The sequence below is a fragment of the Lycorma delicatula genome, chromosome 3 (genome assembly GCF_047948215.1).
Source record: "Lycorma delicatula isolate Av1 chromosome 3, ASM4794821v1, whole genome shotgun sequence".
In the NCBI taxonomy this organism is placed as follows: Eukaryota; Metazoa; Arthropoda; class Insecta; order Hemiptera; family Fulgoridae; genus Lycorma; species Lycorma delicatula.
Genome location: NC_134457.1, coordinates 66216735 through 66241652, shown reverse-complemented (window position 1 = coordinate 66241652; position 24918 = coordinate 66216735). Strand labels below are relative to the sequence as shown.

Genomic DNA, 24918 nt, shown 5'->3' with positions numbered 1-24918 from the left:
ACATATCATACTCCACAGATTAAACAAAAAAAAGAGCCACCCAATCATTTGTTTGGATGGATCAAGGAAAATAAAGTTAAACCTTGATCAGAGCAGCAGCATAGAATGCAAAATTAATTATAATTTAAAAATTAGATGTGATTAAAGGACACATTAATTATTTAAAATAAACACATGAAATAACATTAAGCCAAGTACATGAAGATATCAAAAATAAAAAATAACTATAAAATAATTCACAACTCAAAAGATATTAATGTAAATTATTTGAATACACCTACAGTTGCTCCAGTGAATCTATGAGCTTGTGACGTCACATGCTGACATTTCATATTATTATTTTCCAAAACATTATTTTCGCGCGTAATTATTATTTTTATTTCATTTTTCAACTTACAAACAATATGGATGCCCAAACAATACATTTAAGTTGTTGTGTGTTCAATTCTTTCCACATGAATTGATTACATGTATAAAAATGCTAAATGACTCAATCTTGTAAACAATAACAATCGACAAGGTCGAGGTCTGATGGTATTGAGACAACATGTACTAATAGTATAATTCACGCTGGTGGAGAAATCGGTTTTATTTCGAGCACATTACTAACTTGGAAACATGTCAACATTTTCTTTCAAAAATGTGAAAAATTAACTATGGAGAAAATTAATTCCATGAATGAAGATGACTGGAAACCCTATTCTGAAAAAGTAAAAAAAAAACATTGAAAAAGTATGAAAAACTGGAACCACTGATATATGAAATGACAGAACGTTATATTATATGTATAGACTCTGATAGTGAAAATGAAAGTGACAGTGATAGTGATTCGTTTAGTGAGGATGGTGAACTTGCTAGAAGTTTGAATTAGATGCATGAAGAAAAGCCATGTAAGTTTTTATTTATTATTAAAAATTAATAATTTAGTACAAATAAAGGTTATAAAAAAATTATGTATTGTTTATAATTAGTAAATGTAAATATGATAGTTATTACCACATACAATATGATAATAAGTAATAATTCAAGTTGATGTTTTCAGGTTGAGTAGTAATACGCAGTCTGTTCGTGATGTCACAAGCTTGTACATTAGATGGGCCAAGTATATATTTGTATACACATTGTAAAGACTGCAGAAAATTCAGGGATTTTTATAAAAACTGTTAATTTGTATTATCTAAAAATTCATCAACAGAGTAATATTGTTTCTGTTAAAGAAAATCCTCCAATTGTATTTAAAATAAATTGGTGGAAATATGCTTTAAATGTTTCAGTAATTTATCAAAAAATGGTGTCAGAGCAAAATAAGAGCCTTTCTTGTAAGCCAAAATATTGCATACAGTTACATGAAAACATTTCTGTTGATGTCCAGTTCAGTATAGGTGAACAATGTTATTTTTTATGAATAAGTGACAATTCTTTTTAGAAAAAATTGCATATTCATAAAGATGAGCATATGGATAAGTTAACTTATTTAATTTTCTAAATAATGGTCTGCATAATTCACACTGACAAGCCAAACAATGCCTGATAGTCAATAATTATATCTTGAAAACTTGTTCTGACGTTTTGAGAGAGCCATATGAAATATTATATTTTACATAGGAATATACATACACAAGCATAATAAATATTTAATAATGATGACAAGCTTAGAGTTTTATTAAGGCGCTTCAAAGTAAAACAGCAATGTCTGATTTTGCTACAAATGACATCAATTTGATTTTGTTTTGATTCATTCGTTGGATATAATATTTGATAACATATTAATTAAAATTGAATGTTTTTAAAATATTATAAAATCAATATTCAAACTATTTTTAATAATTACTTTAACATGTAACATAGCCTTTTTCCCTTTGCTTATACTTCAGGACCAACTTATTGTTAGTTAAGAATGTTCATAAATTCAATTAAAATCTATTTTAAACTGTTGATTAATCAATTACTTTTAAAAATATTTTAATTACTTTTGTTAAAACAATCACAATTATTTATAACATAAATTACATTCTTTTAACTTTAAAACTATTTTTAATGTATAATATTGTTTTGGAACCCTAAGACATAAATTTTTGAAATTCTTTTCGACCACAAATTTTTATTGTTGTTTACCATGCAACATTTAAAATGATTTACCTCTTTTATGAAAAGTAGCAGAGGCATTCTAGAGTTAAAAAGGCACAAATATATCACCAAAAATAAAGCTATTCCTGAATGTTGGTCGATATAAAAAAAATGGAGTTACGTTAGGCAGAAGGTTAATTTATCATAAAATTTTTAGTAAAACAGCAAGGTGTTAAACATTAATACTTTTTTTTTATAATGAAAATAAAACAGATTTTAAGAAGCAGTGCAATAAAAAATGGAATACTTTTTCAATTTTTCTTTATATTTTAATTTTTTAAAGTCTTTTTTAAGACTAAATTAAAAATAAAAAGCTATCAATAACTTACAATTTTTTATAACTTATAATTTTTAATTTTTGTTAGTCTGAATTCTTTTTTTTTAAGTTTAATCTGTTTTACATTTGTTTAGTTTAAAAAAATAAAATGTTAATATAACTAAAACAGTGCTTCTGTATTGAAAAAGCCATTCAGAGAAATGTAATGGCAAAAAGCTCATGTTAAATAAAATAGAAAAATACATAAAAAATAAGAAAAAGAATGCAAAGAAATGAGGTAATGAGACTGCTGCTGAGAAGTGAGCTAATTCTCTGGAGTTCATTCGAATAGTGGGTACTACCTTTTTTTCTATAATTTCCAACTGATTTACTTTAATTTTGGCATGAAAATATTCTTTTGTATCAAAGTCATATTGGGTTACGTAAATCAATGAGCATATAAAAACTTCTGCTTCAATTACTTGGATAAAACTTACAATGGAGCTGCATGAGACAGGTTCTAACAAATAAGAGAAAAATAATACTGTATGTTCAACCTATTACTAATTCTATAAATCTAGTTTATTTCATAACCTATACATATAAATAAAATTTATTATATTTTTCTATTGAACATGAACAATTTACAAAACTGTATTCTTAATACAAACATTTTTTAATAGTATAAATAATGTTCTAATTTTTCCCAAAAACCAAAATAAAATTCCAACACTTGCACTCTCTCAGTGAGTAATTTCAAATTAAATTAAAAAAATAATATTGCTAATCATGCACAGGCAAGATTTAATTTTTTTACATGCATTCTTAATATTAATTGAATTATAATCCATAATATACATTCCTAGATTTAGGTTTAAGATACAATAGAATTACATTATCTTATTTTGTTATACTCTGTTGTGTTGTAAATAAAGAGTATATACATCAAATAAGTTGCTAAGTTATGTTCTATAAGGGTTAGGCATTATTTTATAGTTTCAATTTATTATAAAAGTATTTAATCTCTTTCTTTTTAAAAAAATAAAACATATTTTCACTAAAAAAAATTAATTTGTTAACTACCTACACATAAATACTTTTGGCATCTATTTGCTATAGACTCTATCCTACAATATATATATGTTAATGAATTTGAAATTGAGCATCTTCATACTATAATAATAAATTATTATCAATAATAAAAATTACACTTAATGCCTTTTTTAATTCTTGCAATATATGAATGCTTTCGTAGCAATCACTACTTCATTAAAAAATTAAAATAGAAAAGGAGTTTGTTTCATCTACTTGGTTGATTAATTAAATGAATAATGAAAAATTACTGATAATAATTTAATACTTCAGGTACTATTATTAGATAATCTTATACTGAATCGTTTTATATTAAATAAATTCTATAATTTTTTAACTGTTCATTACTTTCAAAATTTAATTGTTCACTTATAATAATAATAAATAAAACTAATAAGTTTTATTTTATTATAAAATTAATAATAATAATATATTATTATTATTTATTATGTGGGTTCTTTCCAGAGATTGCATTTTAAGTTTGGTTATTGCAATCTATTTCTAATATTTCCATGTCTTGTACCTTTGATATGATCTGCATAATTCGTTTTATGTTTACCGAACCTTAAAGCTTGTAAATTTTCTTTGACTCTTTTTCAAATGTCTGCTGGTCATGCCTGTACATAAATTATTACAATTATCACTACCACAAATCATATGTAAACATGATTTATTCTAAATATTGTTTTTTTTTCTGAATTTTTATGGACATCGACTGCTAGGGTCATTAGCCCTCATCACATTCTTTAAAAGAAATTAGTATCACCATCAGGATCATCATATGTAAGGGTGTAAACGGCACTTAAATTTTATTTAAAAGCACAACCAACATAAAAAACATTAAGACACAACAACAAGACAAAACAACAGTTATATTAAAATTTGAGATAAGGTTCTCAAAAAGACCATGAAATTAAAAATACAACTTATCAATACCATTTCTTTCTTCAACCTGTCTCGTTTATAGTTTGTTTAAGCACCCTCGGGGCGACAAGAACTGCCGTGAAGTAGTATAAGTATATTAGTCACGCCAGGATGCCGTGGCAGTTGGCTCCTTATAAACAGGCTGTAGGCATCCATTGCTCTTACCCATAGCCTCGCGCCCTCAGTTTACCCTTGAGGGTCCCCCATCCCATCATTGGACACACCCCGACTCACTGCCCTTGAATGCAGACGAGCCAGGATGGCCTAGGCAAGAAGGCTACCTCCCGTCACTACACGTGCCACGCTTTCAGACTCCCATATACATAAAGAATTCCACTTAGAGATTCTTTAACACAGCTTTAAAAATTTTTCAACTTTTACAGACTTCTAAGAAGTCCACTGGCGTGTAAAAATGCAACTATCTTTTCTTCATTTCCATTATCCAGATCAGCAGTAATGTCACTTCTTAGACGGAACCTCTTTCTGAGGTCCTCATATATTGTACACTCTTCTATTAGATGCTTAATTATAAATAAGTGTTTAATTGCAAACATCGCACATTGGTCTCTCTTCGCCGGTTAACAAAATGAATTTGTCAATCGCATGTGACCGATTCTAAGTCTGGTCACAGCTACTTGTTCACGGCGAGTCAACTTAAAAGTCGCTTTTCCATTTATATGGAGAAGTTTTCAATGAGTTTAATTTTGTATTTAAACTCCTCCAATCAGTATTCCATTTGTTTCTTACTATGTTCGTTAGACAGTTTTTAACATCTGCCACTCTTACAGGAAATGCATCCAAATCATCTCAGACTGTTGCCTTTCCGGCAGCTTCGTCTGCACTTTCATTACCTGTAATACCAGCATGCCCTGGAGTCCATACAAATACGCATTGCTGTCCTCGTTGGTTAAGAACATACAAAATGGACAGGATGTTTGAAATTAGGACATCCTTAATGTTTTTGTTCCGAATTGCAACAAGTGCACTTAGAGAATCGGAACATATTAGCACTCTCTCTTCGCAATAGTGTTCTGTGTAGCGAAGAGCTTGCTGAATGGCAGTAAGTTCTGCCGTATAAACACTGGCCATATCTGGCAGTTTCCAACAATGGGCTTCTCCATTTACATATATGGAGCATCCAACACCATGTTCGGTTTTAGAACCGTCAGTATAGATTCTAATATGTTCCTCGTAACTACTGACGGTTGCCAAAAATTCCTGTTGGATGATCACTGCTGGTTTCTTTTTTATTTTTCCCCGAGAGAGATCCAACCTTGTATTTACCGCTGGCAAGAGCCATGGTGGTATTTCTCTTGTGGAAATTGCTAGAGTCTCCGGAATAGCAATTTCATATTTTCTTCTTAATTCGTGGTACCTAATTCCGGCTGGTCTGGAATAGGTAGCATGTTCGTATAATGCAGCCATAGGATGATTATTAAGAAGTTTGTTATTTATATGGGCAGGAAAAGCCCATATATTTGCTGCGTATCTTAGCAAAAGGATCTCTCTTCTATAATGTAGTGGTAGTATTCCGGCTTCAGACATTAGACTAGTCGCTGGACTTGTGCGGAAAGCGCCTGTTGCATATCTCATTCCGCTATTGTGAATAACGTCTAACTTTCTTAAATGCAACTTCCTAGCGGATGAATATACAATACATCCGTAGTCGAGTTTCGATGGAACCAATGCCTTATACAATCTCAATAATATCTCTTTATCAGAGCCCCAATTAATGTTCGATAAACATTTAATAATGTTTAGGGCTTTTTTGCATCTAACACTCAAGTCCTGTATGTGTAGTCCCCACATAAGGGATTTATCCAATACTAGTTCTAAAAATCTCACGTTGTCTTATATTGTATTGGATCATTGCCAATTCTCAACATAGGACTTTGATGAAGAATTCTCTTCCTACAGAAGTGTACGAAAGTGTACGTTTTTTTTGAAAATTGGAATCCATTATTCCTCGCAACTTCATTTAGAGCGTTGATCGCCCGTTGCAATTTGTACTTTACCATAAGCAGTCTTGTTGCTGGCATACACAATTGCCAAATCATTAACATAGACGCTTTTGCTGATTTCTACTGGAATGGCTAATATCAATTTATTAATGGCGATGGTAAACAAGGCACCGCTCAACGGCAAACCTTGTGGTATGCCATTTTCCAACATTCTTTCAGATGAACATTCATTGTTGACACGTACTTGGAAGGTACGGTCATTCATATAGTTGCTGAGCAATACTGGCAGATTGCCACAAATGCCCCATTCATGTATCTGGAGCATTACTCCATGTCGGCAGATGGGTAGATAATGTTTGTTATTTTTATTTGAAAAGAGTAGAATACGTTTTATTATTCTTTTTTTAATAGTTTTAATATTATACCCATTATTGATAGCTACATATTAAATTAAATTTAATCTGTTTTTTAATATTATATATCATTTATATATTTTAATGCTCTGTTAATCATGATGCTGTTATACATAGCAGTTGCTTGATGAAATAGATGTATGGAAATATTATTAATAATTTTTATAAGTAATATTGGTTTTCTAAAATTCCTAACTTTAATCTATTATTATCTTTGTTTTATATTTATGTCAAGAAGTTATTGTTACTTTGTCCAATTTCAACTATATAAGTTATATTTCGATGAAAAACATTGAGTTTATGAAGTATTATTACATGTTATAAATTTATTTTTTTATTGAAAATGATCAAAATGTCATCTACATATCTGATCTATAATTATGTGTATTTTATAAAACCTGGTCTGCTGATGATTAAGTTAAAGCTATGAAAGCACTTCAGACAGATGGGTAGTGTTATCTTTTAGTGAACTGTATCTGGTTCACTTAAATATTTATTTGTTAATAATTATTTGATATAGTGGTATATGATATTAAAAAAATATATAACACACAAAGGATATTACAAAAGTTTTTAAATGATTTTATCATTTACAATTTTTCAAAACAATTTCCACCACACATTATACACTCAATCAAAATCAGTCTTCAAAGAAATCTGCCATGTTTTGTCGGAGATCTTGGCAAACACATCATCTCAAACAATTAGGTCACCATCACTTGTAAAATACCTCTCCCCTTTCAGTCTGTTCTTAATCTGGGGGAATCACATGAAGAAAGGTCAGGACTACAGGAAGGGTCTCTATCTGTTTTATTACAGTGCTGGCCAAATACCGGGAGCAAAGTTTGTAGCAGTGCACTTAAGTGTTATTGTGATGAAGAAACCATTTGTACATACTTGAATTTGGGTGCAGTTTCTTGAGAGCTTTAACAACTTTAGGTAGGCATTCCTTGGTATACCAATTCCCTGTTCCTTTAACTGTCTTCTGAGTTCCCAATATAACTTGCTCTAAAACTCATCTCACTCTAAAAAATATGGCCACCGTTCTATTCTTCACTAATCTGGATATTTGAACAGCCACGGGATCTCCTCATCTTCTAACACTTTGTGTGTGAACCCACACTTTAATGTGAGCCTAGACTGGGACATCATTATACAGACAATTTTTGTCACCAGTCACAATACTGTTCACATGGGGAAAATTCCCATTTTCAAACTTTTACATCATTTCATACCACCATAAAACACAATGTGCTTATTTGATTGTTGGTCAAGTTATGTAGCAGCTAAAGAATACAAAGCTTCTAACTTGAAGGTAATTTCGCAGAATAGCACGAACTGCTTGTGGATTAATGCCCAAGGATTCTCTTTGACGGTAGCTAACATGCCTGTCTCTCTCAAGCATATTTTGTACTACAGCAATGTTTCTCTCAATTACAGATAAAAACGGTCAATTTGACCTTGAAGTGTTTAAAGATCAAAGTTGTACAATGAGGGCAATGCTCTCCAAGCACAGGAATCATTTCCTCTAAACACTTAACTCACATGCAAAATTGCCCGGTACTCAGTTTTCGACCACATCACTACCTCTTTTCATTAACAAAGCTAAAAAAAATGACACTGAAACAGCAACTAGAACAGCTAAGTGGAGGTTGGTATAATCTAAACACACTAACTTGTAAACACCTGTGATGATCAGTGATCCATTCAGTCAAATCGCAAAATTTTCCTAGTGTTGTGTGTGTGTGTGTGTGTGTGTGTGTGTGTGTGTGTGTGTGTGTGTGTGTGTGTGTGTGTGTGTGTGTGTGTGAGTATATAAAAATTTTCCAACCTTCATGATGTAGTGGTAGCATTTTGTCTTTCATTCAGTAGGTCCCGGGTAAAAACTACTTACTGATTTTTAACTATTTTTAATAATTCACTGATTTGAGTGTAAGGAGGTTTATGAGTTCTAATTTTGTGAGCTGATTAATAAAACAACTGATCAATAATAATACTGGCATCAATAGATTAATTCTATTTAAATAAGTAAGTAATAAAATTACTTTATATCACAATAAAAACCTTGAACTCATTTCTTTGAATATTTTCATACAGCTAGTGATAAGAATAAATTAAGGTAAGAGTTCTGTATGTGTATGATAGAATTTGAACTAAATAGATTTAAAATGGTGTCTACACTAACAGATATTGATTTAATATTTTTAAGGTCAATTTTAAGACTCATATTCCTCTGTACTATTATACACATACAAATAAATAACTTGATCCACCAAGTACAGAATAAAATTAAATTAGGTAGAACGATGCTTACCTTATATCATTATATATACACAAGAGTACTTTTACAATTTTCTTGCATTTTCAGTTGATCCACGTAATTGTTCACATAAAATGACATATTATAAATACACAACATTAACAAAATAAAATCTTGATAAATACAATAAAACAAAATTTGTTAAAACTTTGGATATGAACTTTAAAATCGATTCAAATCAAAATGATATTAAAATTAAATTTTTTTCCCTTTTAAATTTAAAATTTAAAATTAAATTAAAAGTTAAAGTTAAAAACTCCATATATACAAATATGTCGTCAAATAATAAAAATATTAATTAAAAGTTAAAATGATAAATAAGTTAAAAAAGAATGAAAATTTGTGTATGGTTTGGCTGGCCCATATTATATTACTAACTAGACACAATTTCATTCTTTTTTAACATATTTATCATTTTAACTTTTAATTAATATTTTTATCATTTGACGACATATTTTTATATATGGAATTTTTAACTTTAATTTTTAATTTGATTTTAAATTTAAAAGGAAAATAAAACGTTTAATTTTAATTCCATTTTGATTTGAACTGATTTTAAAGTTTATATTCAAAGTTTTAACAATGTTTGTTTTATTGTATTTATCAAGATTTTATTTTGTTAGTGTTGTGTATTTATAATATGTAATTTTATGTGATAAATTAAAAGATTGGATCTACTCAAGAGCGAAAAAATTTTGAAAGTACTCTTGTGTATATATATATATATATAAGGTAATATTATATATATATATATATATATATAATATAAGGTATATAATGTACTTGATGGATTAAGTTATTTATTTATATTAATTTAATTATATGTTAAATTCAGTTTTTTCCACATAAAGTTTTCATAATAATTCATAATACTACAGACTGCAATTACACTGAATATCTCTTGCGTTGTTACTACATATGGAACTGTTTCACATTGTAACAGTATTTCTGCATAATGTAAATATGTTTATCAAAACTTTAATGAATGTGTGAAAACATATAAAGTTATGCAGATCTAACTAAATAGAAAACAAAATAAAGAAAAACACGTATTTACAATTTATTTACTAGTTTTTTAAACAAATGAAAACTAAACCATACATATTTAAAATTACCACTGTCTATTTAGTTTGTGCGTTATGTATTGACCAAGTTTAAATAATCAAATATATATATTTTATTATTTAATTAATAATGAATATGTACATGAATATTTATACATTACAGCACATCATACACAATATATGTACATTTTAACAAAAAAAATTCTCAATGTACTATTTTTATACCACTTATTTGTACAACCAGTTTTAAAATATATAAATTCATTATATTTAAACATAATGCAGAAGCTACAGCTTTTACGCATTATCCTACTGTTGATTTATAATTATGTAATTTTAGGGTAACATTTAGTTTAGTGTACTTACTTTTTATCATTAACAATTTATCTGAAAAATTTTATTTTTATTCTATTAATCTACAATACTGCAGTCTAGTAACAAACTGTCTATATAAATAATATTGCAACAGCAGCCTTAATTAATTCCAGTTTCACTAATTCATAGTTTTACAGTAATATTGATATATGTTAATATACTACAAAATAACTTGTTACTCTCCAGCTATGGCTAATTTTTATTTTTACTACTCTACTTTATACTATACATAAACTATCATTATAAATACACTAAACATTTTCTTATCACTTAATGAACTACATTCATTAGTTGTTAACTCAAATAAATGAAAAATTTCTTCAGTTAATCAATCATTCACTTTTCTTAAAAACGAATGTTTTATAATCAGAGCTTTTCTGTGGCTGAATGGAGTGATTTCTTTTAAATAAATAAAAAAGCATTTCATGATTCTATTTAATTATTGTTTCTTTTTTATAAATTAAGCATGTGTTCACACAGCTACCTCTGAAATATATCCTGTTAATGCTATAATGCAGGTATTCAGTTGCATTTTAATATTTATATACATGCCATTGCACAAAATATAATGTATTGAAACTTATTGTATAATACTAGGTAATTAAAACCTTTATTGAAATTTCAGTGTTCTGTTAGGGTTATACTGCTGGTATAGGTTAAAATAACTGTAAATAAAAATACAAAATCAAAACGTAAAATAAAATGAGGATATAAATATTAGCAACAAAGAATTAATAATAATTAGTAACTGGAAAAAATTTCAATAATTAAAAAGAGATGTTTTTCCAGCAGGTATCCATTTTACATTAATTAATTAAATTAAGCAATAAGAAAAAAATTCTTAAACTTAACAAAATGATGTTCTTCAAATATAAAAGTTTCAAGCAGAAAGAACACATTGTGCTCCTCGAAAAAGCACTGAAATTCTAGATTATATAATTTATCCTCAATACCATATACTTTATAGGCTATAATACTTTAATCAGATTGATATAGCAAATTTTGAAAATTCATTTAACTAATCTCTATATACAATTAAAAAACAAAATACAGTACATTAAATTCACAAAACATTAAATAAACTGATTCATATAACTATTATATTTCTAATAACTTTAAAAATATTCTGAATCATTTTCACAAGTCTTATCATAAAACTTTCATAAGAAACAGTATAAAACTTTACACAGATACATTATTTTAAATAATAAATAGATAATAGTTAATCTATATAAAAAAAATGTACTTTTCTTTAAGTTGTCTGAAGATTGAAAAATTATATTTAGTTTGTTGATGAAAATATTTATATTTTTAAATTAATAAATTACTGTTAAAAAATGTTACACAAACAATTAAATATTTTTTGTTGTATGTGAATCTACTTATCACTGGAAAGCCATAAACTGATATAAAATTATATTTTAAAATTACTTATGAAAATTAATTGTAGTCAATTTGTACCTAATTACATGGCAATTAATCTTAGATAGGAATTTCACTAATTAGCCAAATTCTACACACTGAGTTAATGTGGAAGAAGTACTTCATTATTAGTAGTGCTCGAATAAACTTTATATAACAGACAGCATAATAAATTCTGAAAGGTCTCATGAGAACAACACAAATCCAAGCCCCCATGGTAGAATAACTAAAAAATTTTAAAATTAGAAAAATAAGGTTTTTACAAAACACTTTTAAGGAGCATTGAAAAATATAAAACAACAATGTAAAAAAATTCAGGCAAAACAACCCTAACCAAAATTGCTAGTTTTCACACCTGGTTTCAAATGTGGCCTACAGCATTCCACAAGCAGCAATTCCATACTGAAAAAATAGTTAAAGATAGGAACATTCACTAAATTTAATCTTTTTTTGTTTAACGGTTGAATAGTTATTTATGAATAACAATCATTATTAACAGTTTGGTCATACACAAATAAAATCATAATTACAACTTTGTAGACAGGCAGAAGTGGACAAAAGAAAAAAGTATAAAACAGTAAACCACTCACTGTATGGCTTTTATTCCTTGTTATTGCAAATGCGAAACAGTTAATAAACATAATTTATTTTGAATAATAATAATAATAATGGACAGTACAGGCCCATTAATGGAATTTCCATCTCACTAATTTGCAGTTTGGATTTAATATTTTTTTTGTTTTTAAGAGCAATCAAACAAAGATTATTATTATTACATGAAATCTCTTTTCATAAAAGAAAAGAATATAAAAAAATGCTACAATGCACATGAATTAAATAACTTACAGCAGAGCTGTTCTAGCAGGTGCTTTTTCCTCTACTTACAGCTGTACTCTCCTCCGCAAGCACCTTGCTATAACTGCTTCAATATACCTAATTAAAAAAAAAAAAAAAAAATCTTAAAGACACAGCCTTAAATAACATAAAAAACTTTTTATGTTTTTCAGTTATTAGGAGACCTAAACAAGAAAAAAAAACACTATTCCGAGACATAAAATTAGAATCGAAACTTTTTCTAACATAAAATAGTCTGTAACTTTCCAAAGAAGCCAGGAATTTATGCAATTCTCAGCAGTAAATTTAGGTAATATGTAAAACGTGTAAATAAAAAAAAACATATAAATATAACATATTAACATATAAACTTTAAAATTTGTATGACAAAATGTAACTGAGATACACAATTAGTCCTGTATACAAATTAACCCAACCCCTTGTTAGTTCAACTCAAAACCAGTTACTTTTTGACACCTAATCCACTGTGCATAATTTCAAAACTATATGAGAAACCATTATAAAGATATTTAATTAGTCCTAAGTATAGACTACCCTCCTTTTCCAATTGACTTCAAAATAAAATCGGGATACTTTTTAAATATATTATCTATTTCAACTAATAAATATGGAATTTTTTTTATGATAGATGAAAAAGAATGAAAAAAGTTTTTGCCTCACCCTTTTAATTTAGGATTTGGTGGGATACAATACAAACCAAAAGTGTGAATAAGCATCCTAAGAGATATTGAATTAAGAAAGAAATTATTTTACTCTTTGTGACATTTAGTTACGGTAAATATGGTGACTGTATCTCTCTATCCCCTCCTTATTCCCTTGACCAACATAACAAAAACTAAATTGCATCAATGACACATGGTAAAAAGTCAACAAGCAAAACAGAAACTGATGAAAAAAACAAATAAATTAGGCTTACTGAACCCACCGGTAAATAAAGTTGCCCAAATATCTAACTAAAGTGACATACTAATGTAATGGAAAAGCTAATTAATTCAAGAACATGAATTTGAGTCTAGGTATGACAATAAAGAAAGTGTTTTTTGCCTCCACTACTTTATGGGGGGTTTGAGTAAGACTAAACACCATCACACTATCCACCTTAGTTACCTAAACGGCATTATGTGAAAAAATTTACCAACCCTATGACTAAAATCCTCCTCTATGAATCATGAGACCTTGCCGTTGGTGAGGAGGCTTGAGTGCTCAGGGATACAGAGTAGCTGGACCGAAGGTGCAACCATATCGGAGAGGTATCTGTTGAGAGCCAGACTAAGGAATGATTCCTGAAAGAGGGCAGCAGCTCTTTCAGTAGTTGTTAGGGGCGTGAGTCACAATGACTTAAACGGCCATATCAACATCGCTCAGTCCTTTGAGTACTGCGCAGCTGAAAGCAATGGAAAACTACAGCTGCTTTTTTTTCCAAGAAAATGTGGCTCTCTGCATTTTCACATAGCAATAATGGAGGCGCCTTCCTTGGTAAAATATTCTGGAGGTAAAATAGTCCCGTTCAGATCTCCGGGTGGGGACTACTAAGGAGGGGGTCACCAGAAAATTAAAAAATAACATTCTACGAGTCGGAGCGTGGAATGTTAGAAGTTTAAAAAAGGTTGGTAGGCTGGAAAATTTAAAAATAGAAATGGATAGGATAAATATCGACTTTTGGTCAGGTGACTTTAGAGTAATTAATTCAGCGTCAAATAATGGGCAGGCAGAAGTAGGTTTCGTGATGAACAAGAAGATAGGGAGGAGAGTGGAGTATTTCAAGATGCATAGCGATAGAATCATTGTAATAAGGATAAAATCAAAACCTAAACAGACAACGATTGTTAACGTTTATATGCCTACAAGCGCCCATGATGATGATGAGGTAGAGTGCGTATACGAAGAGATTGATGAAGCAATTAAACACGTAAAAGGAGATGAAAATTTAATAATAGTTGGAGATTGGAATGCAAGCATTGGAAAAGGCAAGGAAGGAAATATAGTGGGTGAATATGGGCTGGGCAAAAGGAATGAAAGAGGGGACCGACTTATAGAGTTTTGCACGAAGTATAATTTAGTAATTGCCAACACCCAATTTAAAAATCATAATAGAAGAACATACACTTGGAAAAAGCCAGGCGATACTGCAAGGTATCAGATAGATTATATCATGGTTAAGCAAAGATTTAGGAATCAACTCGTTGACTGCAAAACTTACCCATGAGCAGGCATTGATAGCGACCATAATTTGGTGATAATGAAATGTAAATTGGGATTTAAAAACCTGAAGAAAAGGAGTCAGATGAATCGGTGGAATTTAGAGAAGCTTGAGGAAGAGGAGGTAAAGAAGATTTTTGAGGAGGACATCGCAAGAGGTCTGAGTAAAAAAGATAAGGTAGAAAATGTAGAAGAAGAATGGGAGAATCTTAAAAAGGAAATTCTTAAATCAGCAGAAGCGAACTTAGGCGGAATAAAGAGAACTGGTAGAAAACCTTGGGTTTCAGACGATATATTGCAGCTGATGGATGAACGTAGAAAATATAAGAATGCTAGTGATGAAGAAAGTAAAAGGAACTATCGGCAATTAATAAATGCTATAAACAGGAAGTGCAAACTGGCGAAAGAAGAGTGGATTAAAGAAAAGTGTTCAGAAGTGGAAAGAGACATGAACATTGGTAAAATAGACGGAGCATACAGGAAAGTTAAGGAAAATTTTGGGGTATATAAATTAAAATCTAATAATGTGTTAAACAAAGATATAATACCAATATACCACCAATATATAATACGAAAGGTAAAGTCGATAGATGGGTGGAATATATTGAAGAGTTATACGGAGGAAATGAATTAGAAAAGGGTGTTATAGAGGAAATTGAGGAGGATGAAATGGGAGAAACAATACTGAGATCTGAATTTAAGAGAGATTTAAAGATTTAAATGGCAGAAAGGCTCCTGGAATAGACGGAATACCTGTAGAATTACTGCGCAGTGCAGGTGAGGAAGCGATTGATAGATTATACAAACTGGTGTGTAATATTTATGAAAAAGAGGAATTTCCGTCAGACTTCAAAAAAAGTGTTATAGTCATGATACCAAAGAAAGCAGGGGCAGATAAATGTGAAGAATACAGAACAATTAGTTTAACTAGTCATGCATCAAAAATCTTAACTAGAATTCTATACAGAAGAATTGAGAGGAGAGTGGAAGAAGTGTTAGGAGACGACCAATTTGGTTTCAGGAAAAGTATAGGGACAAGGGAAGCAATTTTAGGCCTGAGATTAATAGTAGAAGGAAGATTAAAGAAAAACAAACCAACATACTTGGCGTTTATAGACCTACAAAAGGCATTCGATAACGTAGACTGGAATGAAATGTTCAGCATTTTAAAAAAATTAGGGTTCAAATACAGAGATAAAAGAACAATTGCTAACATGTACAGGAACCAAACAGCAACAGTAACAATTGAAGAACATAAGAAAGAAGCCGTAATAAGAAAGGGAGTCCGACAAGGATGTTACCTATCTCCGTTACTTTTTAATCTTTACATGGAACTAGCAGTTAATGATGTTAAAGAACAATTTAAATTCAGAGTAACAGTACAAGGTGAAAAGATAAAGATGCTACGATTTGCTGATGATATAGTAATTCTAGCAGAGAGTAAAAAGGATTTAGAAGAAACAATGAACGGCATAGTTGAAGTCCTACGCAAGAACTATCGCATGAAAATAAACAAGAACAAAACAAAAGTAATGAAATGTAGTAGAAATAACAAAGATGGACCACTGAATGTGAAAATAGGAGGAGAAAAGATTATGGAGGTAGAAGAATTTTTTTATTTGAGAAGTAGAATTACTAAAGATGGAGGAAGCAGAAGCGATATAAAATGCCGAATAGCACAAGCTAAACGAGCCTTCAGTAAGAAATATAATTTGTTTACATCAAAAAGTAATTTAAATATCAGGAAAAGATTTTTGAAAGTGTATGTTTGGAGTGTCGCTTTATATGAAAGTGAAACTTGGACAATCGGAGTATCTGAGAAGAAAAGATTATAAGCTTTTGAAATGTGGTGCTATAGGAGAATGTTAAAAATCAGATGGGTGGATAAAGTGACAAATGAAGAGGTATTGCGGCAAATAGATGAAGAATGAAGCATTTGGAAAAATATAGTTAAAAGAAGAGAGACTTATAGGCCACATACTAAGGCATCCTGGAATAGTCGCTTTAATATTGGAAGGACAGGTAGAAGGAAACGTGGCCTGCCATTGTAGGCAGGCCACGTTTGGAATATGTAAAACAAATTGTTAGGGATGTAGGATGTAGAGGGTATACTGAAATGAAACGACTAGCACTAGATTGGGGGAATCTTGGAGAGCTCCATCAAACCAGTCAAATGACTGAAGACAAAAAAAAAATTAATTAAATTAAATAAAATTTATTTTATGCAATTTTAAAAGTATTGAAGTTTTTGTTGTCATATAAAACAAAGTTCATGTAATATATTTCGATTAGTTTAGTTTCATTAATTCTTCGGATGACGATTGAATAGGCACGAGGGTTATGATATGAAAAATATGATATAAATAGTGGTTTTTTATAATAGCGTATTTTATCAAAAATCTTGTTTTTGGTAAATTTAAAATTATTTATCCATAATCATAAATTTATCTGATGTGTGCTATTTTCTGCAATTTAAAAATATAATTTTACTCATAAAAAATAATATTTACCTCAAATTTTGATACCCAATTTTCACAAAAAAATTTATAAATATACGCTGCAATATAAATAGTTTTATGAATATGAACAATATTCACAGTTTAAATTATCCGTCTTCAGAAATCCGTGTATATGAATATATATTTATTACGACACAATATCTGCTATGTTTACAACACCTGATAATCACTTAATCGCATTGAAAAACTGACTGAATTAGACACTACACGCATGTGCGTGCAAACTGATCCACTTGTGCCTGCGCAAATCTTTAGGGTGTATTATGTCGGCGCGCGCAACTTATGTAACTTGCTGAAAATACACTCTGATCACTTTCTCCTAACGCGCCTAAAATGAAACGAGTAGCACTAGATAGGGAATCTTGGAGAGCTGCCTCAAACCAGTCAAATGACTGAAGACTAAAAAAAAAAAAAATTACTAAAATTTTGCATAATGTGAAATCCATATTTCCCTGCCTCTCACGAAAATTAAATGGCATTGTTGGGGAAAGTTACAAAACAAAATTAAAAATAGCTCATTTTTGCCAAAAGAATATTGGACCATGTTGATGTCGATAGAAGCAGAGTCCATCCGAAAGGAGCTGTGTGAACGGTAAAGAGCCGCTAAATCGTCAGGTGCCAAGTGCTTCCGAAAGGAGCCGAGTGAACTGTGACGAGCCGCTAAATCGTCAGGCGCCGAGTGCATCCGAAAGGAGCCGAGTGAGTGTAACATGTTTACGTTTAGTTCTTTTTTTTTTTTTACTTTTTTTTTTAAACATTATACATATGAAATAAAACAGAATTAAATTTTAATAAATAATCAATACAAAGGTCATAAATAAAAATCAAGTGACCATATATTTCTATGTACATTGAATGGAATGCATTAATTTTAGTGTGCAAAAATTTCTTATTTATAATTAAAATATTCATTAGATCAAAATACTGTTAAATTTTAGATGAAAATAAGTCAAATACCAAACCAGTTGAATTAACTTAAAACTGCTTTACGCAATGGCGTAAACAATTACTCATACAAAAAAACATTGTGCCAAATTTCATTCAAACTTATCCATTTAGCCTGGCTAAAATACCATACCATATACTGGGAAAAACTGGCGAAAATACATTCATTTGGAATTCTTCAAAGCTACAACTGTGTTTTTTTGGAGGGGGAATCCTACATCGTTAAGATCAGGAAAAGGCCTGACTTGTAAAATTTGACACAATTAGCAAATCCCTTATGTAACCATAATATGTAGTTATATAGTACAACAACTTGTATACAGCCAGGAAAGTGGAAATGATTAAACAAACATAATCAAAAGTCAGTGTGCAGGAATGTAAAGGGCTACCATGTTATTTCAGATTGTTATCAAGTTACTTATTTCATAAAATATCATATGATGGTGGTTTTGAAACACTATCTCGGAAACATTTTGTCATTATAATTTCTCAGGTCAACAAAGCTCAGAAATGTAATTTCTGAGCTTTAATGACCAACCATATTATAAAATATGGATGAAAAAAAAGGCAAAATGGCTGCACCAATCAGCAAAAATTACAGCTTCTTTTAATAAATTCTACAATTAACCAGAAATCAATAATTTACTTCAAAAACCTCCTTAATAATAATGTTAATAGCTAAAATAACAAAATGAGATGTTATTTTTCTTTTCCAGGTTGAGAGTTAGAAAAGGGATAATTTACACAAACAGTAATTTTATCAGTTTATTTATTACAAGTGGTACAACATATAAAATATAAAAAACCCTTAATTTTACCTTCCTTCAAATGAATATTTGGCCTAAAAAGTGGCATTTTTCTAAAAATTCTGATTTTTGTCAGTTTATGTCTAAGAAACGACTGACAACAAAACATCTGAAAAATAACAAAATAATCTTCTGGTGAATGTGAAGAAGTAAAAATACAATACTGTGCATTTGGTTATAGATTTACCATGTACAACGTTAATAAAACACCAATTAGCATACAGTTTTAACATAATTGTATATATTGGTCGGTGTGTTTTACTTAGTTATTCTCCGTTCTTAAAAATTAAGTTTAATTCACTTTCTATATTATTTTAATTACAATAATTTAAAATAATAATATTTTTAATTAATTTTATTTTTTTGTAAAAGGGAACCTGCATGCGAATGTCCAGAACACAGCTATACATGTCTTCCATATGTTGTGGAAGACACTTTTTGTGTCTTTGGGTTAGAAGATTATGTGGAACTGAAAAAAAATATCATGTCTGTACTCTTCACTCCCACCTGCAAAGTCCTTTTCCACAATATAACATACACAATAGAGCATGTCTGAAACACATATGATAAGATCATACTTTTTTTAAAGAAGTGTTAACAGCATTTTATACTTTAACATGTTTGAAAATTATATTCTATTCTTCAGCTTCAAATGATTAATATGGAATTAACTGCTATTTTGGAGCTTCAGTTCATTATGCACAGTGAATAAGGGATTTTTTAAATAACATTTTGAAGGGTGGTGCCGAAATTCAATAGTTATCTAGTATTCCAGATTTAATAATTTGTGGCAACTCCCTTTAGGGCATAAAAAAGAAAAAAATCATCCATTGTGAGTAAGTAATGTAGATGAGTTTAAAACTGATGTCAGTGATTGTTTTTACAATTGATTCTTCAGTATGGAAAGAGCATATCAAAATGCATTAGGCATCTGATAAAACGGTAGGCAGACAATGAAAAAGCACAAAAAAATGTAAATTAAAGAAAGTTTTATTTGTAAAAGTATTAAATAAAGTAGTGACAAACAATTCATCTTTATTTGTTTACATGAAACGGATATTATGGCAGTTTTCTACAGCCTGTTAAGTTCATTATGTCTCATTGCAGGTTGTTTAATCTAAGTATTTTTTATTTGCTTTATAGTTTTAAGAAGTAATCTTGAAATGATTAACAGCCTGTTTAATTATTTTTATAAATAGTTTTCAATTGTTTCTACATTGTATAATTGTGTCTAATTAAGAACAATCTTTTAATAATTGTCAAAAATGTACTTTCATTTTTACTTCCTTGTAGTAAGTAAAGAAATTATTGTAACTGTGAAAATTTTCGGTTTTCAGATTTCAACAGAAATCTTACTCAAAAACGATTGGCTACAGGATACTGAAATTTTGGATTTAGGACTGTTGTAACATCCAGTTGTGCACCTCCCCTTTTGATTACAATCGTCTTGGCCAAAAAAAGCCCAAAATCTAAAAAATTTGAATATTTTCTTAATTGCAATAATAAGCCCTCATTGAGAGCGTTTCAACGATACATCGTAAATGGTGCTTATTTTCATTGGTTCCAGAGTTGTAGCCAAATAAAATTTTAATTAATGAAATATTTGGATCTTACTAGGGAAATTGGTTCGAATCCGACTTCATTTCCTTTTTTTCTTCATTGTTTTTTAATTTAAATATACTGACTTATTAATAATTATTAACCTCTGATTTACAAGATTACCTTGAGAAAATTTCTGATTTTTTTTTTCAGTCCCTTTTTAAATACAAATTGTCAAAACAAAAATAAGATTTTTGGAAAAATGTCAGTTTTGAGATGTATTATTTATATATGAAGGAAGATCAAAATAATAGGTTTTTTATTTATGTTTAACTGCGTACACTAAATAAACTGATTGGAACATCATCAGTTTGGATAGATTTGTTCCTTATTTAATTCTGAACTTGTAAAAATGCAATCTTAAGCTGTAAGTTTTAACATCAATTTTTATATCCTATGTAAAATAAACCATGTATGTATCACCTCATTTTGTGGCTGTTAAGTTTATTAATTAAGAGGTAAATTAATGATAGCTTAATTGTAAAAGTTATTAAAAGAAAAAGAAGACAAACAAACTGTGATCACAGCAATTTTCTTATACTAGTGACTCCTTCATCAATATGATAATTTTGATGTACTGCAACTGGTGAATTATTTATAGATTAATAAGAAAATAACATACAGATATAATTTCAATAATTGAAAGTCCTGACCAAGAAGTTTTCACCTCCATTCAAATTAGGAAACTAAATTTTAAAGCAAGCATTTTGCAATAGCTATCTGGTACAAGATTAATAAAGTTAAATTGCAAAATTATCATATATGTTTGATATATATTGATAAGTTTTCTAATGATTTCATTACATTATTTATTTATTAAATAATGTCATTCTCAATATACTGCCTTAAGTCCTTTTACCACACCATTCTCCAGTAAAACATGTTCTTCAAATTCAAACATAGAAATCTCAGTTAAAAATGAATCCAACATAAAACCTATTGTATGGCTGTTACCACACTTCTTCAAGCCGAAGAAGGCAGTTACAGTGCACAGAACAAAAATATTCTAACTACTCAGATAGTTTAAAGACAACCTTTATGATCAGTAAAAGATATGTCTCACAACAACTTGCAAAGCTCTGGTGTAATAAACAATCTTTTTCTCAATTTACCTCACCAGCCTGTAGTTTACCATCCTCTAATTGAGGTTGATAACTGGAGGTTCAACTTTTGTCTTTCTGAGATTTTAATATGGGTTAAAAATTGCCCACTCAGTGATTTAGTAAAAATATTTTGGGCAAGAATAACCAGCAACAAACTGATTTAGCGTAAGGTAGCATCTGTTTAAAATAGTAGTAGGTCTATGTGAAGTTTGGTTTTGGGAAAATTACCCTGATTTATAATCAGGAACATCCACAAAGGGATTACTTATAGTACTTCCTAGTACGTAAGTATCCAAAGGGATACTTATAGTAATCCCTTTGTGGGTGTTCCCTTTCTCTTTCCTTAACTTATCCTTCATTTTTGGGCAAGTACTACAAAATTTGCATAACCCCTTAGTTTTCTGGTAGCTAATGAGCAGCTGTTTACTAAAATGGCAGGAACTTCTATGTTTGTATTACAATCTATTAACAGAATAGTCATTACACATTTTGTTAATTACCCTGGTTTTTTCTCAACAATCCAATATCTTGGCTGCTCAGTCAACATATATACATACAATATTAAGTGGCCTGGGGGTTAATTCCATAGGCATACTTGCTATGGAACTACACAGAGATGTATAGATATATTATCAATTGACCTGTTGAACGGGAAGGGTAGATAAGCCATCATAGATACACAGACTGACTTATAGGTTCTTGTTCTGTTTTCTAAAGAAAATGTGCTACAGTCAAACAGGAAATTACACTCCTAGAAACAAAATGGCTACTCAAGTTACCATGATTGATAAGCAGTGAACTTGGTTAGGTAGGTCTCATTCTGTAATTTGAGACTGTAAGGGAATATGGAAACTGGACACATACAACAAAAACGAAACATCAGAAGGGTGCTGATACTTAAATTTGTTTGAGTCATTACTATATTAGTTTAAAGCAAATAACCATCAAGGCCTCTATCACAATCCAATTAATCTTTTCACAAATATTTAACTTGTCTACAGAGATCGTTTGCTGCAAGCATAACATTAAAGAAACACAATCCAAAATGAATGTAAATTTTCAATTTTAGGAGCAGATTTAATTTAAAATTAAAATAAATTCTGTGGAATGGAACTTTCGCTTTAATTACAGAAAGAAAATGAAATAAAACACCTCCTACCGTTTGTAAAAGAAAAGTACTTTTGTTCTAGATAGATTATAAGCCATAAATTAAATTGCGCGTCCTTTGTCTCGACACTATTTAATTATAAAGTCACGTTATCAAACAGTTCAACTACGTTAACATTTCACAACACGTCATTTACGGTCGTGTTTGATAACTATGCAAGTAATCTCATAGTATACCTTGAACTTAACCTCACTTGATTATAAGATTCCAAAGTACTGCATACCGAAAATGTTTATCGCCATGAATATTTTTATTAATTAATTTAAAATACAGTTTTGAAATTACTGATTACACTACAGTTAACAGTTAGAAAGTTTATTCTAGGCTGGGCGCGGCATTGATTACAGTTCAGCGGCGAATCAACTTTCAATCCATTCATTTTGTAGGAACTCCAAGTTTTATTCACTCTCTTTTCCTGTTTACCCTCCGGTAATTACCGTTCAGAGGATGAATCAGGATGTTATTTATGAATGTAAATGAAGTGTAGTCTTGTACAGTCACAGTTCGACCATTTCTGAGATGGTTGGTTAACTACAACCCACCACTAAGGAACACCGCTATTCGCGATCTAGTATTCAAATCCGTTGTACAGAGTGATTCAAAGAAACGGGAAATTAAAAAAATTAAATAACGTTAATGAAACATTTTTTTTAGAAAATGAATTTTATTTCGTGTAACTGTACAAATGTTGCCATTTTAGAATACATGCATTTTAGTTTATTTTTTAAAGATGACATCTTGCAGGTGACCTCCTCTTCTACATAAACACTCATGAAGTCTCTTCGTTAAATTATTCATGGTTTGACGTAACATCTCAACTGGAATTTCCGCAATTGCTTCTCGGATCTTTGCCTTCAGTTCTTCCGTTGTAGCAGGTCTACTGTGGAACACTTTGCTTTTAAGGTAACTCCACAAAAAGTAATCGCAAGCTGAGAGATCAGGTGATCTGGAAGGCCATCTAATGTCACCATTTCGTGAAATGACACGTTGTCCAAACAATCGGCGTACAGCTGCCATCGATATTCGTGCAGTATGTGACGTTGCTCCGTCTTGTTGAAACCAGGCTGTGTTAAGAATCTGTGTAAATTCCACAACAAAGGTTTCAAGTACGGCTATGTAACGAGCCGACATCACTGTAATCGCAAGACCGTTGTCAACCTCAAAAAAATAAGGGCCTATAACACCGTAAGATGACACAGCACACCATACGGTCACTTTCTGGCTGTGCAACGGACGCTGGTGTAGCTGCATAGGATTTTGTTGTGCCCAGTATCTTAAATTTTGCTTGTTAACAAATCCAATGAGATGGAAATGCGCTTCGTCTGACATCGACAGTTCGTGAACAAAGTCTCCGTTATCATTTATCTTCTGAAGCATTACATTACAGAATTGTGCTCGCACAACTGCATCGTTCGGTTTCAGTTCCTGGACGATCTGCAACTTTTATGGATGGTATTGCAAGTCCTTCACTAACATTCTTCGAACACTTGAACTATGCAATTGTAAAGATGCTGAGAGACGACGGATTGACCGATGTGGACGTCGTGTGACAGCATCTTGTAAAGCTTGAACATTCTGTGGTGTACGGACAGTTCGCTCACGGCCTGGAGGTTTCTTTTTCATTGCCGAACCAGTTTCTCAAAATTAGATATCCATGTTTTAATTGCATGTGCTGATGGAACACGGTCGTGCCGTCCTAGATTAAAATGACGGCGAAATTCTCTACGCGCTCCCTCCGCCCTGTCATTGTTTTTGTAAAACGCTTTGATA

The 24918-nt window shown here is 30.4% G+C and overlaps 1 long non-coding RNA gene across 1 annotated transcript; it reads right to left on the bottom strand.

The window, feature by feature from the left end:
• Positions 1–207: 207 nt before the first annotated feature.
• Positions 208–24918, bottom strand: LOC142321661 (uncharacterized). Its single transcript, XR_012755698.1, has 3 exons — positions 23140–24918; positions 12801–12887; positions 208–702 (listed from the first exon to the last, which is right to left on the bottom strand). It is a non-coding gene; the product is annotated as an uncharacterized LOC142321661 (long non-coding RNA).